This window comes from Scatophagus argus, chromosome 24 (genome assembly GCF_020382885.2).
Source record: "Scatophagus argus isolate fScaArg1 chromosome 24, fScaArg1.pri, whole genome shotgun sequence".
NCBI classification, from domain to species: Eukaryota; Metazoa; Chordata; class Actinopteri; family Scatophagidae; genus Scatophagus; species Scatophagus argus.
In genome coordinates, this window is record NC_058516.1 from 10,421,100 (window position 1) to 10,440,010 (window position 18,911).

Here is an 18,911-nt window from a genome sequence, read left to right on the forward strand (position 1 = left end):
CTCCCTTTAGCTCAGTTGGATTTCTTGATGTTGCAGCAGGGTTACTTCTTTCTTTTTCAGGCTCCTCTCCTCTGCATTACCCGACTCCTCCGCACATCCACATCTTGACAGCTTTGCTCTGTAGTTCCCCATTTTGAATTTTAAGCAAGTCTCCCACCTGTACAATCCACTGGCACCCCCAGATTCTTTGAGACACTCACGTCTCAGCTGTCTCACTTCTCTGTCACTAGTGAAACCTTGTCTGGTTCTTAGTTTAATCACCAAAGAAACGTTCTGTTAATTTAGTACTAGAAAGGCCAGTAGATATGAGGGTGGGGAAAAAAAAACAGACATCATTTTGACTTTTCTTTTACTGCTATAATTCAAGTCACATTATCCTCTTTCTCAAATCACAGTAAGAACACTTTCAAGTTTTCATTTTTAATGGCGTCTCCCTCCTCAAGTTCTGCTTTCCTTGACAAAGCCAGAACAGATCAGGCCATCTCTGCAGGCGGTCAACCGTGTAGACAGGAGGGACAATTCAACACGAGGGACGGACTGTATGTCGACAGTTCCAGCTGAGCTGCCATCACTCTGATCAAATGCTTTTCAGTTGTGGGTGGTGCTGTAGCTCCCTCGGTGTCCACAGGACAGCAGAGCTGCCCATCAGCCACACTGCAGATGACACTGCAGTCAACTGCAAGTTGTTTCTTGTTATGCTTGCGCCTACAGTGGAGCGTATGTGCAAGACTTTAAGATATGACACAAGCGGAACGGAACTTAAAAAGGAGTGTTTAGGAGGAGTTGATCAATAAGAAACACACAATGTCTCTGTAAGACGTGATTCATTGGTACTGAAGATAGCCATGATATACAAAAAATGATCTGCGTATAACTTGTAAATATCCAGCAGATGTTTGGCTTTTGCGGATCTTTAATAGTTCATCATCGTAGTATATTGACCAACTGGCGTCGGAGGCGGAGGTCATGATATTGATGAGATGATAATATGATCTGGAAAATCTGATATTGTGACAGGCTTTAGACATTTAGAATACTAGGCAGGAAGACAACATTTACAGAAGATATAATACATAAGGCAGATGATTTTTTTTTTTTTAAAAAAATGACATTTATGTTGTGGAAATTTGGACTTTTTAAAATCTTTTCTTTATCTTTGAAAAAAAAACAAAAAACAAAAAACAAAAAAACAAAAACAAAAACAAAACAAGCCACACCGGAAAAATAGACAGCTTGTTCTGCATTACCCTCCACCCTTATTGTCCCAGCTGGGGTTGTTAAAAAGCTCAACTCCTTTTGTCTCTGTTATGATATGAAACCTGGCAGGATACCCGAATGTAACTTCAGATGTGCTTTGCAATTCTGCGCACACAGGAGCTGCAGTATTAATGTGTGACTGTCTGGTTGCCGGTGTTTTTAGGACACTTAGATATCTGAGTTATGGAGTCGTGAGGCTGCCACTGTAGGTCGTTTTAGCGCTCGCTTGTAATCATTAATAGATTTTAAAGATGATTAACCATAAACTGCACACCCTGCCACCTGTTCCTTCGCACAGCAGACAAGGGAGGGCCAGAGCACACTGCCTACACAGCTTCGAGTTAAAAAGAGGTGCCTCTGAAGTGATTACAATGATCTCGACATGTTCGTTATCACTGGGTTTCTAAAGGTTTCATTCAAGTGCTCTCATTCTGTGTCATTAAGAGACGCATCACTCATCAGCTCTTCATGTTTGTTTTTCCTTTCCAGCCCTCGTCAACTTCTGCTGGAACCGCGCTAGCCGCCTTTAAGAAGGGGCAACGCGTGACATTTTCACCCACAGCTGCCCTTTTCCCGCCCGCACCTTATCAGCCTCATGCAAGTGCTCATATGGGAACGACGCCGTTGTCACTGTTTAAATATTCCAGAGCAAAGTGCATGAGACAAATCATCTTCTGAACTCTCCAGGTGTAATACCTTCGAAAAGGTCACCGAGACAGCCAGAGGAGCGAGGGGGAGTGAGGGCGCTGGTGATCGCCTGAAATCTAAATTCTATTTCAAAAGTCAGTCTCTTTTTAGACAAGTTCAGCCTCTGAGTGTGTGACACGACACACCAAACACTCATAAACACATACATAAACACTCAAAGCGGATGTTCTCAGAAGGTCATTGGTTTGTTGGGACTTGCTTACACCATCTTGGATGATCCTTTATGATCTTTTATAATCTTGTGTTTTAAAAACTATGATTATCAGCTAAAGTTCATATGTCAAAAATAACATCACCACAAATAAGAATATTTAGCTAACTTCTTATAAGCCAAAGAAAGTCCATCCCTGACAAACCAGAGGGCCTTTCATATTTTCTAGTGGCCATCGTAGAGTAAGGAGGGAAATGATTGATGTTCAGTTGGTTGCAAGCTACAACCACACCACCAGATGCCACTAAATCTACGTACTGCACCTTTAAGCCGGTGTGATTTCAGTTACTTAGCGCAACACTTTGGCGTCAAAAGCTCTGGCTGCTTCGGGGATATTTATTCAGCTTAGATGGTGAAATGGATTGATGGACACATTAAAGGACGAGCAAAGAATAGCTTATTAGCACACTTGTATTCATGCGCATGCACAAGAGTTCCGCCGTCAGTCATGAGGCCTGATGGGAGAAGCTGTCTTAAGGCTGGAAATGCCACCGTCTCCTCTATTGACAGACAGCAAGAAAACAAAGAGAGAGAGCTAGAACCACAGACAGCGGGACAGGGGTGGGGAGTGGGGGGTGTTTTGAGGGGGTTGTTTGCTATTGCTTGTTTGTGTTGTTAATGTTTGATGAAAATGCTGCAGCTTTTTCATATTTTAGGTCCCCCACCACTCTTCTTCTACTATCCAGTCAAATGTATTGTGCGTATGGACTGTGAAAAGCAAAGAATTTGAAATTATCTGTATACCTAATGCAACAAGGTCCGCTGGGAATAAGCACATTGCATTAATTAACTTGTCGAGTAATTAGTTTGCTCAGAAAAATATTTAGCCTATGTTTATTTCATACAGCAGCCATTAATTATTATACAGCCCTATTCTGCAGGGCTGCAACAAAAAGAAATCAAAGCACCTTCACATTTGCCTTCACTCCAACACACTTCTTGTCTAAGCTTTGTCAAACACACCCTGGCGGGTTCCCAGAGGGAGGTGCTGGTATTTCATTTCTCCAATACTCGAGTTTGTGATCAAATACCTGCAAAGTTTCCCACCAGTCTCAGCTGTACGTTGTGTTTCACGTTAATTAGACGATGTTAGCATGCTAACACGCTAAATCAAGAGGGTGAGAGTGGCAATATTATTGTACCTGCTAAACATCAGCATGTTAGCATTGTTCACTGTGAGACAATGACATTAGCATTTAGCTCAAAATGCATTTACGGGTACATGCTCACTTGTTATCTTATACATGTTCATGTTTGACGTGAAGCTTAACGCCCAGAAGACAGGATTTCACCTGACAAAAAGCAACATGGAAGTAATAAAGCAATTGATTGCAAGTTAGCTTTAAAATAATATTAAAGCAAAAAAGATGACATGAACGATGAACTGAAATACGTTATTTATAGTCACCCGCAGGCATCACACTGAACTGAAAGATCATCATAATGACCCCTAGGTTGTAAAGAGTCCAATGTATTGATCTAGCAAAACTTTCCAGTTTATTACATTCCTCCAGTAAAGGCCTCAGTGGTTTCAAAACCCAGAGAACCAAAGGCACCATGAAGACCCACGGAGCTTTGAAATCAGTAACTTTTCCCTGTAAACTTAAATGAATTCATGTGAAACAGCAGTCTGTCAGAAGCTCCAGCATTGTTATGGTGCAGTTTGAGCAGTCATGTATGACCTAAATGTAAAAGGACAAACGTGTTATGTCTCCATTATGACTGCTGTGGACTGGGTTTTGGAACTTTATAACCTATTAGTTAGCAGTTAGTGGACTGACACACACCAAAGCCCTGATTCCTCTCAGGACCTGGACAACAGCTTAACTGAGAAAAAAAAAATGTCAACCAGAGCAGGTTAACAAAGTGCATTTCCCCCCCCCCCCGCTCACAATTTCGAGTAATTGACGTAACGACTGCCAGTACACACCTGGACAATTACCTGCTGTGAATGCTGTAATGACTGAAATGGCTGCAACAGCCACGGGTGAAATTGCTGAAGGGCCAGACGTGTCTCAAACCATGATCAGCTGACAAAACTGTCTGGCTCATCACGGCTAAAAAGCTTTACCTGGGGAAAAAAGGTTGATTGTGGTAATAAAGGAGGACAAAACAGCTTTTATTCTGAAAATAAACCCGCCTTTTCTAGATCTGTGAGCAAAGAATATATCAATTTGAACACTTTGACCTCCCCTCCCTGCATGCGACGCACATTCACATGCACGCACACATCAGTCAAACGTTCTGCTCCATTGCCAGTTGCCAAGGTCACCAAACCTGCACACCTACGGCTGCCTAAAAGCAAAGAAAAACACCTTATTTTTTTCTTGCTCTTTGTGCTGCAGTCGGGCATTGATCTCTCTGTCTGGCTGACTCGCTTCTCTCTCTGCTCCAGTCCATTTTTCCCCTTCCGTACCCGCAAAGAGGTAGACAGAAATAAAGCGGCCTATTCTCAGAAATCTCCAAAGGAAGTGCTCTCTCTCTCTCTCTCTCTCTCTCTCAAACCATGAAACTGTGACTTCAAAGCCACTCTCTAAAAAATGGGGGTGGGGGGGGTAAACAGTAGTCAATACGGCCCGCCATAGTGGGGTTGTTTTGTGAATGAATCAACATGCTGAGTTACCTGTTTGGCCCAAAGAGCCAGTTCTTTTGACCCAGCTTGGGCTTATTCTTCTTCCTTTTCATTCAAACCTTTTGGTCTGCTAATTCCAATGATAAGAGGAAAAAAAAAACAAAACAAAACAAAAAACAATAAAATATGAACTGCTGCTAGAGGTTACATCAGAAATTCTAGTTTTTCACAAAGGCAACACATCGAGATCAACCCCGACTTTCAGTTCCAACCTTTGAAACACGGAGGCAAAATGCTCTTTCATTCACATGCTTTCGTCTATTTTATTCAGCTCGCAGAGACTGGAAATTACTGGCTCTACGCATTAATATTGCTGTACTTGTACCTTAATGTGAACAGCACACAACATACCAGATAAATAAATAACATCATACACTTAACTGATACAAATATCACATGAATTTGAACAGCCGCCATGCTCTTATCACTCATAAACGATAACATTTAGTCGCAATTGTACCTACGGGATGTTGGCTTTCGATATTTAAATTCTAAAACTCCAAGAAAGAAATGGCGGATAACTCATTATAGATATAAATAAATACACATGTGTTCCAGATGTTCTAAATGCACACATGAAGCATCGACTGTGACTGAAGTAAACTGCAGGCCTCAGACTTGAATTGTCTCAGCCTCCTATTAGCGGTTTTAGAGCTGATGAGGCAGCTTAATAATAGAAGACTCGAGTGTCCCAAATTATAATAAGATATTGGTGTGTGTTTGTCAGATGGGAGCCAGCCAGGGGAATCATATTCATAATAAATGGAATATTTATGAATTCTGATATTGGAGGATTCTCTCTAACTTCAATATTAAATCTGTTGAGGTGCCCTTCAAAATCATATAATCCACTCCTCCTTTTCTCTGTTCTTCCCGTCTGTCTAATAAATCGTTTAGTTATTCCAACACAAAAGTTTTTCTACAGTTTAAAAAAAAAAAAAGAAAGCACAGTCATCTGACAACACACCTGGCTAAAACTTATGACGACCCATTTTAACTGTCACCTGGAAAGGGTTGGCACAAGTCCACTGTTGCAGGTATTTTAATCGTTTGGTCAGGTTTAGGCACATCATGTAAATATAGCTTGGGTTAGACATTTAAAGACAAATCCAGTCTCTAAGTTATGACTCATCCAGCTGTTAAAGGACACAATCCATAAGCATTACATCCCAGGGTTAAACCTAACACTGGCTGGTTTTGTTCACCACCGAAATGAGCCTCAGAAAGGCTTTGTGAAACGCAGTGCCAACGTCAATGATCGCTACCTTCAACAAGATCTTTGCTCAGCTCACAGGACTTTCTCACCTTTGCTCTTTTTCAGGAAAAATCCTACGTACCGTCAACATGTGACTACATTCTGCTACTTTTAAAAAGGAAGCTGAATCTGTGCAGTGGTCAAGCTCAAGGCGATACGTGACGCAGCTGCTTTGAGGGGACGTGATCGCTGTGATGTCGCCCCACGACTCGTGGTGAGTACGTGTGTGTGCCAGCAACAGCACGCCTTGGGTGCTCTGTGAAACATAAATCTCGGGGATTGGATAAGTAAATAGTCCAAACTGCCTGTGCGGTGACATGCAGCAGTTCTGTGCAATAACATACTCTCGATGTGCAAAAACATTGGAGAAAACGTCCCATTCCTAATCACGCACTCCCTGCAAAAATACTGCGCTGTGATGTACAAAGTGCATGATACATAATCTGAAAGTTTAGATTTAATTTAGATTGAATTTAAAGCACACTCCTTGCTGTTGGCGTGGAATAATAAGGCAAGACGTTCCTTGACTATCTCTCTCTGTTCTACCCATCTCTCCCTGTATTTCTCAATTCACTGCTCCTCATTTGCATGACAGTTGAGAACAATATTGCCAAAGCAGCGAGACAAAGGCTCTCCCTCTCTTTAATTTTGTTCTCTTTTCTCTCTTTCACTGCCTCTCAGATAATACAGTGTTTCACAGTGTGGCAGAAACACCGTCCTGAATACGACCAGCGACAGACTTGATCACATTTACTAAACGCTGCCCGTCATGCGAAAACATCAGTTGCAATAATCGACTGCTTATATAACAATGAATGAAATTACAAGACGTAAACATGAGGGGTTGACTTGTTGTGAAGAAGCCACATCACCCGACTCTGCAAAGCATTTTAGTTTCTGTTTTAAAAGAAGTTTTTGAAGTGCGGAGTTGGGTTCCAACCTTCCAACCAAGACCATAAAATCAGTTCATCATTTTCATAGCAACTGAGCACTTTGACAATAGATTACATCAGTTTTGTCATTCTCCTCTCTCTAACACACACACACACACACACGCACGCCAACACTTCCTCCCTCACCTTTCAGCTATGATGCTTTCTTGGTTGCCACGGCAGCCAATGAGCTAGGCAGAAATGGGCTCTGATTGGTTAATCAGTATTCAGTATTCAGAGTGTGTGTTTGCTTGGCTGGATGCTGCTTTGCCTTACTCTATGTGTGTGTGTGTGTGTGTGTGTGTGTGTGTGTGTATCCATCAAATGTCACTTATCACCTGAGAGATAAATTATTCCTCTCTCTGAGAAGGAGGAGTGATGAGTAAAGGGAGAGGAGTAGAAGAAGAACAGATAACAAGGAGAAAATGAATGGGGGGGGGTCAAAGAGAGCAGGCAGGGGAAATGGACGAAGAAGAAAAGCAATAGTCTAACACGTATTGCCCTGATGACTTTGACCTCTGACCTTCATCTGTACGTGTGCATTCATTCAATCATCAACGACGGGGGGGATGCAACTAATAATTGTATTTATTTATAAATAAAAGTATTTATTTTCCCTACATTAATAATATTCAATCAATGTCGTCCACATTTTCCCCCGGCCGTCCATTCCCTCCCCTGCTGTGGCTCTTTGAGAACCACTGATCAATACTGTTTAGTCAGAGGAGGTCTAATTTGTCAGTCAGAGACATCATGTTATTTCTTTTTATCACTATCATCTTTTACATAAATCAAATAATGATAATGAGGCATCAAAGCAGTAATTACAAAAGAGAGGGTGAGGGGGGGGTTAACCTTTCGGGGTGATTGACAACAGTCTGGTTGCTATGGCGATATAATGAAACTGCAGACTGCTTAACATTATGCAGCTGTTGTGTGAAAACCTCTTATTGTTTCTAATTTTCACGTTTCAGCCTCAATTAAAGGAGCACACGCCCTTTAAAGGGCCCCTTTAAAGACATTACTGGATAAATGAAAAAAATTATTTATGAGGGTCGAGCTGCTTGCTGCGTTGCCCTTTTTTTGGTTTTTTTTTTTTTTTTTTAAAGATTCATTTTGCTGGTAGTTTGGAGATACAAGGCTATTTTTTATGTGATCGCAACAGTGAGGGACACTGTGGCTTGAAGTGCCAATGATTACTAGGAAAACCATCTATGAAGCGTGCCTTTGTGTGTGCACATGTAAGTGTGTGTGTGTGTGTGTGTGCATGTACTGCAGCGCCTGTTGTCTTTGATGATAATGAGGCAGACAGAAACAGGCTCTCAAGTGAGCTCTCAGTGCTGCCTAAAACACATTGCTTCAGCACGGGCATACACTCTGAGTGTGTGTGTGTGTACGTGTGTGCGCGCATATGTGGCAGATAAGAGACCAAAAATCCCAACTCGATGCCGTTTTAATGAAATTAATCAAAAACGAAAGGGAAATCGAAACATTTTGCGCTGTGTGATAACAAAATGTCATTTTGCTTTCTGGCTATAATTGGCTGCTTTTTAATAAGAGATTACTGTTCGGCCATTTTGTTTTGCGCATAATGGAGTTTTAGTTTTAGCTTGTGGCCAAAGCGATCTCATTGGTTAGCGGAGCCAAACAGTGCTGGAGGCAGGAATTATTTATCTATTTAATTATTTTTAAATGCAGAGGTCATGTGTCCAAATCTCACCAGCAAAATGGCCTTTTTTTCTATTTTTTTAATAGATTTGTTTTTGTCAATTTGTTGCTGCTGACAGTCCAGGGGGAGACGGGAAACATCATCAAAGGATATGAACTCAGTGCTTTCGATGGTAGCGTGGTGAAAAACTCACAGAAAAATTGTAGATTCGAAAAAGCAACAAATTTGTCTGACCAAAAAGGTAGAGAAGTGGGCTTTTTTTCTTATGGGAAACAGCTTAATATTATATCAAAGCATGGAGGATCATAGGGGTCCAAAATTTAATTTGAAGAAACAACCTAAAATGCTCTTCTCAGCCTTGTCAGGATTGTTTTGTCAAAGTATGAAAAATGAGCTTTAATACTAAACCCTTAGGCTCAGACTTTCAGTCCTAAAAGTGCTATATGAATAAAATCATAACAGCTAAATGGCTCCCTTGTCAACAGATCCATCTCCATGGCAACCGAGGCAAAAATCCATCTGCTCATGAAGACCAACTGATATGTTTGAAAGCTCCAGAAAAATAAGTGGACTTCGTTATCCACTGTTCCCATGGACAAAAATGAACTTTCATTCTATTGGTTCACACACACACACACACAAATTCTCATCTTGCATCTAGACAATTTCCTTTAAATTATTATGCTTTGTTTAAAAAACACACACACACACACAAAATGAGGTGCAGTTTGCACACATCGCATGCACACATGCCATCTCACAATGCAAAGGACTCTTGATCGAATGAATGCCACACATTGCAGAAATATTATCTTCAACAGACACCATGTAGCGTTTATTTGAACATTTTCTAGCCCACTTTTCCGCCCACATAACGTTAGCACTTTGCAGAACTTTGACAAACCGCTATTGCTGTGAAAAGTAACATGAAGATGAATACATTATCTATGCTTTTATCTATTTTCTGCCACTGTGGTCATTTTCAGTGCGCAGCAGAACGCAGAGTAGAAACCAGAAAAATATCACGTCTTCCTGCAGGAATCTGGCATGTCCAACAACTGCACCTTTTAGAGAGGATGCATGAGTAGATGATGGATGTTTACACAGAGGAAGATAACACACCTACAGTATAATATCTATATGATAAGGCCAGTACAGCATAAAAACTGCATGGGATACACTGACATGGAAGAACTACAAATGAGCAGCTGTGGTGATTCTTAGCATCACTTTGCTCATATTAAAGTGGCCTAATTGATTTTTTTCTTTTTTTTGTCTGCAAAGTGATGAATCACACAAATGCGGTGGAATGACAAAGAATGCAAGAGAAAAAAGAAAAAAGGGAAAACCCCCCCCCCCCCAAACATTTATGCTGCAAGGCTTGTGATCTCACCGAGAAGGGAATCTTCAAGACTTCACGGCGCACGCGGCAACAGCAGTGTAACAAAATCGCAAAAGAATGACAGGAGAAAGACATATTAAGGATAAAGGAGTGATGCAGAAAATGATATCAAAGTCTATGGTCTTAAGCAAGCAGGTATATCACCCCCCCACCTCTTTTCTGGCTAATTAAACACCATGTTGCCCTGCAAAGTACACCTAATTTACATTAGATTTACATATGCAAATGTTTAATTAAATCCACCTAATTACGGTATTTGCTGGTTCATCTGTCATTTAAAGGAGGCCAAGTGATGCATTGTGCGTGTGTGTGTGTGTCTTCCAGCCTGTCAACCTGTCTGAATGCGTCTGCCGAGCGGTCTCCTCAGCTCTCTCTGTACGTATCTGCCTGATAATGGAGGCGTTTAGTGGTGCTTCCATCATACTGGTATTTCTCTGTTCAGCCGTCTCTAAGGCCAAAACAAGTTTATAGTGTGTTATTTTATTGACTCTAAATTCAAGGTATTTCTACGTGAGATGTTTATTTGTGTGTATCATCCGAGCACATTGCACTTCCACTTCCTCTGCCCCCGTTTCCACTTTGTTCAGCTCTTAGAATACATGGATTAAGTGAACTGAAATGGCTGAGACTAGCCGAGGTCAACCCTTCGAGATTCCTTCTCTGTCGTGCCAAAATCTAACTTTAACTCTTTATTATTTCATGATATCAAGTTGACGTTCCAAATTAAATTCGTCGAATTGCCGAAGACAAACACCAGACACCTGGGGCGGCTTGTATCCCAGCATACTGTTTGGTTACTAGGGATCAAGAAAAGATATAATGCAGCTGCTAGGTGTGCTCTGCTAGGGGCACTCTAAAGCATTAATAGTTAAGGGCAACGGGATACAAACACAATGGCAGGAACAGAGGGGTCACACCTTGTTTTGTCCAGGTGCCCTTAGCTGGTGAAGTCGGCCCTGTCTGTCAGCTTGTTTGGTTTCACGCCACAATGTTTCCTACGTTGTTTTAAAATTCACTCTGCACAAGTTAATGGGATCAAAATGTGTATTTACTGCCAGCCTAAGATGAGACAGTTGATGAAAAATAATATTTCTTCTTAAAATAACACGAAGCTCCTCACTTACTTTGAAGGGTTTTGTTTTGTCAAAACTCTGAGTTCAGGTTAAAGCGCAAGCAGTTGCATAGAAAAGAAAAATCAGTCACATGCCCGTTTTATGCTGCTGAGATGCTTGATAACCCAGCCTTGCCCTCCCGTCAACACAAAGGATGACTTCAGTGAGGGTGTGTGTGATGCTGTAGGTGGGCATCTTAAACCTCTTAAGTGTGAAAGCTGAAGACATGAATAAATTCAGCGATGAGACTTATTAATGATTTGTTAAAATGAAAATAAGTGGATGAGATTGAAGTGTTGTGCGGTAAATTAGTCAGTCCAGTCACACTTCCTTTCTATAAATCCTTTATTCAATAGCTTTATTTTCTGTGTGTATACAATGGATTAGACACAAACTGTACAGTGCAGACAAACTCTGTTTGCATAATATGTATGTAAAGGTAACTGTACATTTACTGACAGACAGAGGAATCTCCTTTAAGGTTCGCACCAGTGACATTTTGCTTTTGGCTCATAGCCTGCATGGTTTGCACTAGCAAGATACCACAAGTTGTGTTAGCTCGGTGACTGAATTTAATGTGCACTGCATCATCTTTAGAAAGCATGTATGCTTTTTTTTTCATTGTGCAATTACTTAAACTCTCACTCTGAAAGCGAATATGTGATTATATGTGGGCACGCTTTTCCTTTTAGCCCTGTTCTAGCGCCATCATACTATGATCTCAAGGACATTTTAGTCACACGGATGCTTCTAAAAATGTGTTACAAACTGTCTTCAGAGTAAATGAGGGAGAAAACCTGTGCCATGTTTCTTTTGACTTTAACTAAAAAGATTGTGACTACCATGAATAGATTATTTAGTTTTGGTATGATTGGCGTCACCCAGCCTTGCTTCCAGTTTTGACCGGTGGCCACTCGCGGTATTGATACACAAAAACATACATAAAACACATAAAACTGTTAACATGACACTGTGAACTGCAGACTGCAAACTGTTATGACTCTTTCTATTATGAGTTTCTGATCAGGAAATAAACGGTCGGATTGGATAGTGACGGAGACCTTTCTTGGTTTTTAGTCATTTGTGTTTTTTTGTATTTTCCACCTTTGTCTTGTTGGGATCTCTGGCCATGCGCTCTGGAGAACAATAGAGAGGCCTACATGTAACTCATAAAGCCTGACTTAGAGTGACTAACCGTTAGAAATCTATTTTATGGCGTACGCCTAGTCATAAATTCCTGAGTTCGAACCCCGAACGAGCACAGACATTGGCTGTGTGCCAGCCATCCCTAAGGAATCTACGGTGACGTCACTCAGGTAATAAAAGGTCACCGCGACCATCAGCCTTCGCTTTTTCCCCGTGCGTGCTGTGACAGTGAGAGCTTCTCCAGGCTCTCCAAGTGTCCAAACCGCCAAAAGGGAGCAACAATCAAACGTTTTGATTAACATCATTTTAGATCCCGGGTCACAGTTTCTGCAACTCGCAGGCCGAGAAACAGACTGCTGTATTTTCTCCGTAACTTTTCCTTTTTTCCTTTTACCGACGTGGATCGCTGAACAATCAGCTGATCGCACGTTAACGAGCCGCGTGCCGACTTTGTTAAGGACGAAACAAAGTTTGTTAACTTTTTCATCGGTGATTTTCTCCGCTGCCGCCGAGAGATCAACACTCCGCATCATCAGAATAACGGACCGCCAGCATCCCGCCGAGGACGACGCTGCGAACGTTTAAGCGGATCATTATTTCAAACTCCGAATGATCGGAGCAACGCTAAGTAAGAGGCTTATGTCTGGGCAGAGATAGTGTAACGTAGGATTGTTTACACATGCTTTCTGTAACTTTTAAGTGCTGCATTCATTGATTTTGTTTTCCGGTCGGTCATTTCCGCCGTTTCAGCGAGACCGCGCGTCACCAGTTAAAGGACCAATAGCTGAGCAGATAAGCTCCGGTTTACTGACTCCGCTATTGTGTGGTGACACGCGAGTTTCTAAAGAATTAGAGTGGATTCTTTTATTGGGTTGTGTTTCTTGTATTTTCATTTCTATCTTTCCTCACACTCTTCTTTCTGAACGGTGAGGCGAAAGTCCGAGCACGCGATCACGAACCGTAACCAAGGGGTACGTGGCGCTCAAAGGCTTCCGCCCATCGTTCCCTTCTGTGACCACATAAGCAACATCACGTTGGTTATCACCATCTTGGCTCTGAATAATACGGCCGGCGTATTCTTCGGTAGTCATTTGGAGTTTTGCTGAGTCATCACATGCGTGTGACTAGTTTTGTTTGCTGAGTCATCCTCTATGTGGTTGTTCATCCTGGTGTGCTGACCCCTCCTCATGTAGTCCTCCACCATTTTGGTTGTAGTTTCCCCACTCGCCATTCTGGTTGTAGCTCCTCCCCTCATGTGGCCATCCGCCATCTTAATTGTAGTCAGCCACTAGCTTGTCGTTAGCTGCTATCTTGTTAGCTGCTATCTTGCTAACCGCCATTTTGTTTGTTTTTAGCCTGTAGCTTGTTAGCCACCCTCTGGCTAGCTTGCTAACCGCCATTTTGTTTGTTTTTAGCCACTAGCTTGTTAGCTGCTACCTGGCTAGCTTGTTAGCCCCATACTGTTGTCATCATCTCTCTCTCTCACACACACCCATACACACACACACACACACACACACACACTCCTGTATATAGGCACACCTATGTATAGATATACTCTTGTTGCTGTACCTGTGTTATCTTAGTTAATAGTTAATGTGTGTTGATAAAACTTAGATTATAATAGTGTTTATTACAAAGTGATACTTATCTATGGATGGTTGTTGCTGTTTAATAAATCCTGTTATAGTTTAACCTGTCGTTGTCTGTGGTTGTTGTGTATGTACTTGTAATAACAGCTGAATTCATGACAGCCAGTGCTCGGAATCATCCTTCACAATTTTAAGAGACTGTTTTCCCCTTTAATTAATTTGGCTATTGGTCCCTGGTGACAGGGTGGTGCCCCGATATTTATGTGTATTAAGCATACACTGATTTTACTTTAATGATTATTTCCCATAATCATTGACTCTTTGCCAATAACCAAATTGCTCCTACTAAGTCGCACAACATCATTGGTGCCCCGTGTGAGGCTGTCTTATTCTAGCTGTGTTACAGTATAAACACAATAACAAAAAAGGCAAAACCAAACTTTTCCATGGGTCCACCAACATAATTGGGGTCCCAGGTGAGTTTGTCTAATTCCAGCTGTGTTACAGTGTCACCACAGTAACCTGCTGCTGACGGTTTAGAGAATTTCTTTTCTTTTGTGTTGTTTTATTATTCTCTTTATTCTCCTCTTTTCTCAGAATTAGAGTGAAGAAGCCGTCCCCTGCATTTTTAATTGTTAACTATTAATTACGGGTACTAAGAGTATTGGTTGTGTTGTGTTGTGATTGCACTAAGAGGTGCCATAGATTGGATAGTGGATTACCTAGGTTAAGTGGCAGAACACAGGCCGTGTTCTCTTGCTTTCCTGGTTCTGTGAGTCCTGTTTTGACGTGCACTAACTCCTTTAGCATAAGGTATAGTGCTACTGTGTAACCTCAGTTACAACTACTTAGCAGCCATAGTTAGCCCAGCACATTGTTGATTTTTTGTAGGTTTGTAAGCCACAGGTTGAAGCCCACCTGTGCAACTTAAACTTGCTCAGCGTAGCAGTTTTGTGGTTTTTGTTTTGTCTGTTCAGTGGAAAGACAAAATGAGCAGTAGGGATTCCCACACCCCAGGAGCTAGAGGCTCCCAAGAGGCAGATGACCTGGACATGCAGGCCACAGTCACTGGCCTCGTGAAATTGGCAGTTAATGGCATGAGTGACCTGAACAGCTACAACGCTAGCACCTGTGATAAGAAAATACAGGAAGTGGTCACTTGTCACTTGTCCCTCATTTCTCAGATGCTCAGTCAGGTAACAATGCTTTATCACCGTAAAGCCCAGTTACAAGCTGCAGAGTATATGGAGCAGCTTACAGTGTTGCAGACCAGCTATCATGCTGAGCAACACAAAAACTTGATCCTACAGCAAGAGGTTAAGGACCTTAGGGATCAGCTGAGTGAAGTTAAGGAGGAAAATGAGACCATCCAGCAGGATTGTCCTTATTTAAATTTGCAGCTCCAAACGACGGAGGATCAGGTGAAAGCAGCCTTGATCCCTGATCCGTCTGATATTGGTTCTGACCCAGATGCAGCCCCTGTCCCAGAAGAGATGGTTAAAACGCGAACGGCGGACACCATGGAGGACAAGCTGCGGGCTGAACGACAGGCATCCCGAGCACGGATAGCCACCACATGTCAGGAGCTTGAGGGTGCTCGACAGACAGTTCGAGTCACACCCACTGATCTGAGGACAGTTAGTGGAGAGGTAGCAGCCCCTACTGAGATGCCCGACATGATCATTCTTGACCAGTACACTCCTCCACTGGTCCACCATAGGCATGGGAATGCCTCAGGCACAAGAAGTGCAACTTCATCAGCTCTCCAGCGCTCCATACCTGACTTTGCCAAAGGAAGAACCTCCCTGGAGAAAGGTGGACATCAGCCATACTCCTTGAGAGACGACAGGGACTTTGGCCCCACACCGGCCGACATGCCATATCTAGGGCGCCGCTCACGCCCTCACTTTGACCAAACCCCTTCTACGCAACGAAGGAGTAGTCATGGTCTTTCCCCCCAGGACTTGAGGAATCCAGAATCCTCAGATGACTCTGACGACGCCAGCACCTACTATCAACAGGGTCTGCGCATACGTCAGCTTGAATCTCTTGCAAGAGACATAGAGAGCTTTGACCCCAGGAACCAGGAGTCATCCATCGATGACTACTTGAGGGAGGTAGATCGCTGTTTCCTTGATCTTCCCCATGCGTCTGCCCGGGAGAAACTTCGCTTGATCTGGAAAACCACCTCCAGGAGCGTCCGTGTCTTCATGGAGACTCTCCCACCAAGAACCAGAGACCATTACTCAGCGCTCTGCCAAGCCCTGCGGGAAGAATACTCACACTACATAGACCATACTTCCGCCACTCTTGATGCTTTTGCTGTCACGCAGAAGAAACTTGAGCCTCCCTGGGAGTATTACAGGCGTCTCAGAACAGCATATTTCCAAGGGCGTAATGCACCTGGATTAGAGGAAGAACATGCATTCAAATCTCTGTTCCTCCATAACCTGCACGAGAGCGTACGCTACGACGTGACCATGCACTGCCGCACTAACAACCTCAACATGCAGGAGATGAGGCGGTACGCGCAGCTGGCATGGGAAACACGAGTACGCCCAAGTAGGACAGCTGACAGCAGTGCCAGGGTACTGGAGATCCAGCCGTCCGCCACTGCAGAGGTGGCACTGGAAGGCGGCAAGATGCCTCGTGCCCAGATGCAAGCGGGACCAGGTCCCCCGGCATACCAATCACTCCGCCCACAGGGTGGACATCCCAGTCAGAGGACCAACAGTCCTAACTGGTCACGAAACCTGAGCCCACCGGCAAAAGACACTCGCCAGCCAGACAGAAAGGTCAGGTTTAAATCCAACTCCAAACAGGGTAGGAGGTATGGTGGCAAAGCCCCACTTCCATTTAAAGAGGAAGACTTCCAAAAGGAAAGTTTAAAAGAGCTTATAAGGAAGTGTGTGGCGGAGACGTTCAGATCGACCACTCAGGCCGCCTAGTCACCCAAACATACTCCTAACACCAGAAACCCTGTTCCTTTAACTGCTTTTGTTTTTCCTTATATATATATATATATATTTCCCCTTTTGATTTTCTTATAGCATCACCAGCTGTTTAGGATAGATTAACCCGACCAGCCACGGGGAGGGGGGGGGGTTGATGCTCACCCACGCCCTGACTCACCTGTGGTGGTCACCATGGTTACAAACCACTCTCCAGACACTTCAGCAGGTTGCATATTGGACATCCATGAACAACAACACCAGAGGTTAAATTCAAGGATGCCTTACCTGCTGTCATTTTTAATTAACCATCCTCTGAATCGAGCACAAATTCAGGGAAAGGGGGGTCACCTTTTCATGTTCCAATCTTCAAGTCAGTTGGATTGAACCAGTCCCGAAATATACTGGTAATAAATGGTAATAAATCCCTCCTTATAATTATCATAGACCTCTAGAAATTAGAGCTAGGCTCTGTTGTAACCATAACTATCATAGACTGGCAGAATGAGCAACTGAAGTCTGTTTTGAATGTTGGTTTTGGCAAGACACTACACGTATGTCATTTATATTGGTGTATCATGAGGGAGACTCCTCATTGTATTTTGAACCTTAAACACATGTACCTGAACCAGGAATACCCACTGGGTCTGCCCCAGCAGCCATTTGTTAGAGATGTGAATGATCTTTGTGGTTTGAGAGTTGACTCACCCTAGCAAAAATGCCAGGGTACCGTGTCTGCAAGAACAGAGGAAAGTGAGATCCTCGCAGAGTGAATTGGCCACCTATGGCTTGTGAATACAGTCACCACAAAGCCCCATTAGCCTACGACCGGCATGATATAGCCACTAAGCTGCTGGCTACATTAGAATACATAGCCAATTCACTGATACTCCTCCTCTTCTTTCTCCTCTCTTTCTTTCCTTGGGTACCTACATTGAGCTATGCTCTTTTAAAATTGTGTTAAATGCGTTGTTGAAATGCCAATTAATCATAGTGGAGTTAGTTAGCTCATTATTCATATCTGCCCAGACTGTGTCTCAACTCTGTCCAGACATTAAAGCCTCAATGAACTCTGAATTAAAGCCTCAATGAACTCTGAGCTAAAGCCTCAATGAACTCTGAACTTTGAACTGTTGATCACTGTGTCTGCTCATCAGCCAACAGGAAGGAAGCCAGAAGGATGACCACCTTCAGCGCACATGGACCATTCGACCTTAGAGAATGTTGCTCTAAAGACCGTGGCCCCTACCCCATTCTTCAGACCAAAGGGGGGATGTTGGGATCTCTGGCCATGCGCTCTGGAGAACAATAGAGAGGCCTACATGTAACTCATAAAGCCTGACTTAGAGTGACTAACCGTTAGAAATCTATTTTATGGCGTACGCCTAGTCATAAATTCCTGAGTTCGAACCCCGAACGAGCACAGACATTGGCTGTGTGCCAGCCATCCCTAAGGAATCTACGGTGACGTCACTCAGGTAATAAAAGGTCACCGCGACCATCAGCCTTCGCTTTTTCCCCGTGCGTGCTGTGACAGTGAGAGCTTCTCCAGGCTCTCCAAGTGTCCAAACCGCCAAAAGGGAGCAACAATCAAACGTTTTGATTAACATCATTTTAGATCCCGGGTCACAGTTTCTGCAACTCGCAGGCCGAGAAACAGACTGCTGTATTTTCTCCGTAACTTTTCCTTTTTTCCTTTTACCGACGTGGATCGCTGAACAATCAGCTGATCGCACGTTAACGAGCCGCGTGCCGACTTTGTTAAGGACGAAACAAAGTTTGTTAACTTTTTCATCGGTGATTTTCTCCGCTGCCGCCGAGAGATCAACACTCCGCATCATCAGAATAACGGACCGCCAGCATCCCGCCGAGGACGACGCTGCGAACGTTTAAGCGGATCATTATTTCAAACTCCGAATGATCGGAGCAACGCTAAGTAAGAGGCTTATGTCTGGGCAGAGATAGTGTAACGTAGGATTGTTTACACATGCTTTCTGTAACTTTTAAGTGCTGCATTCATTGATTTTGTTTTCCGGTCGGTCAT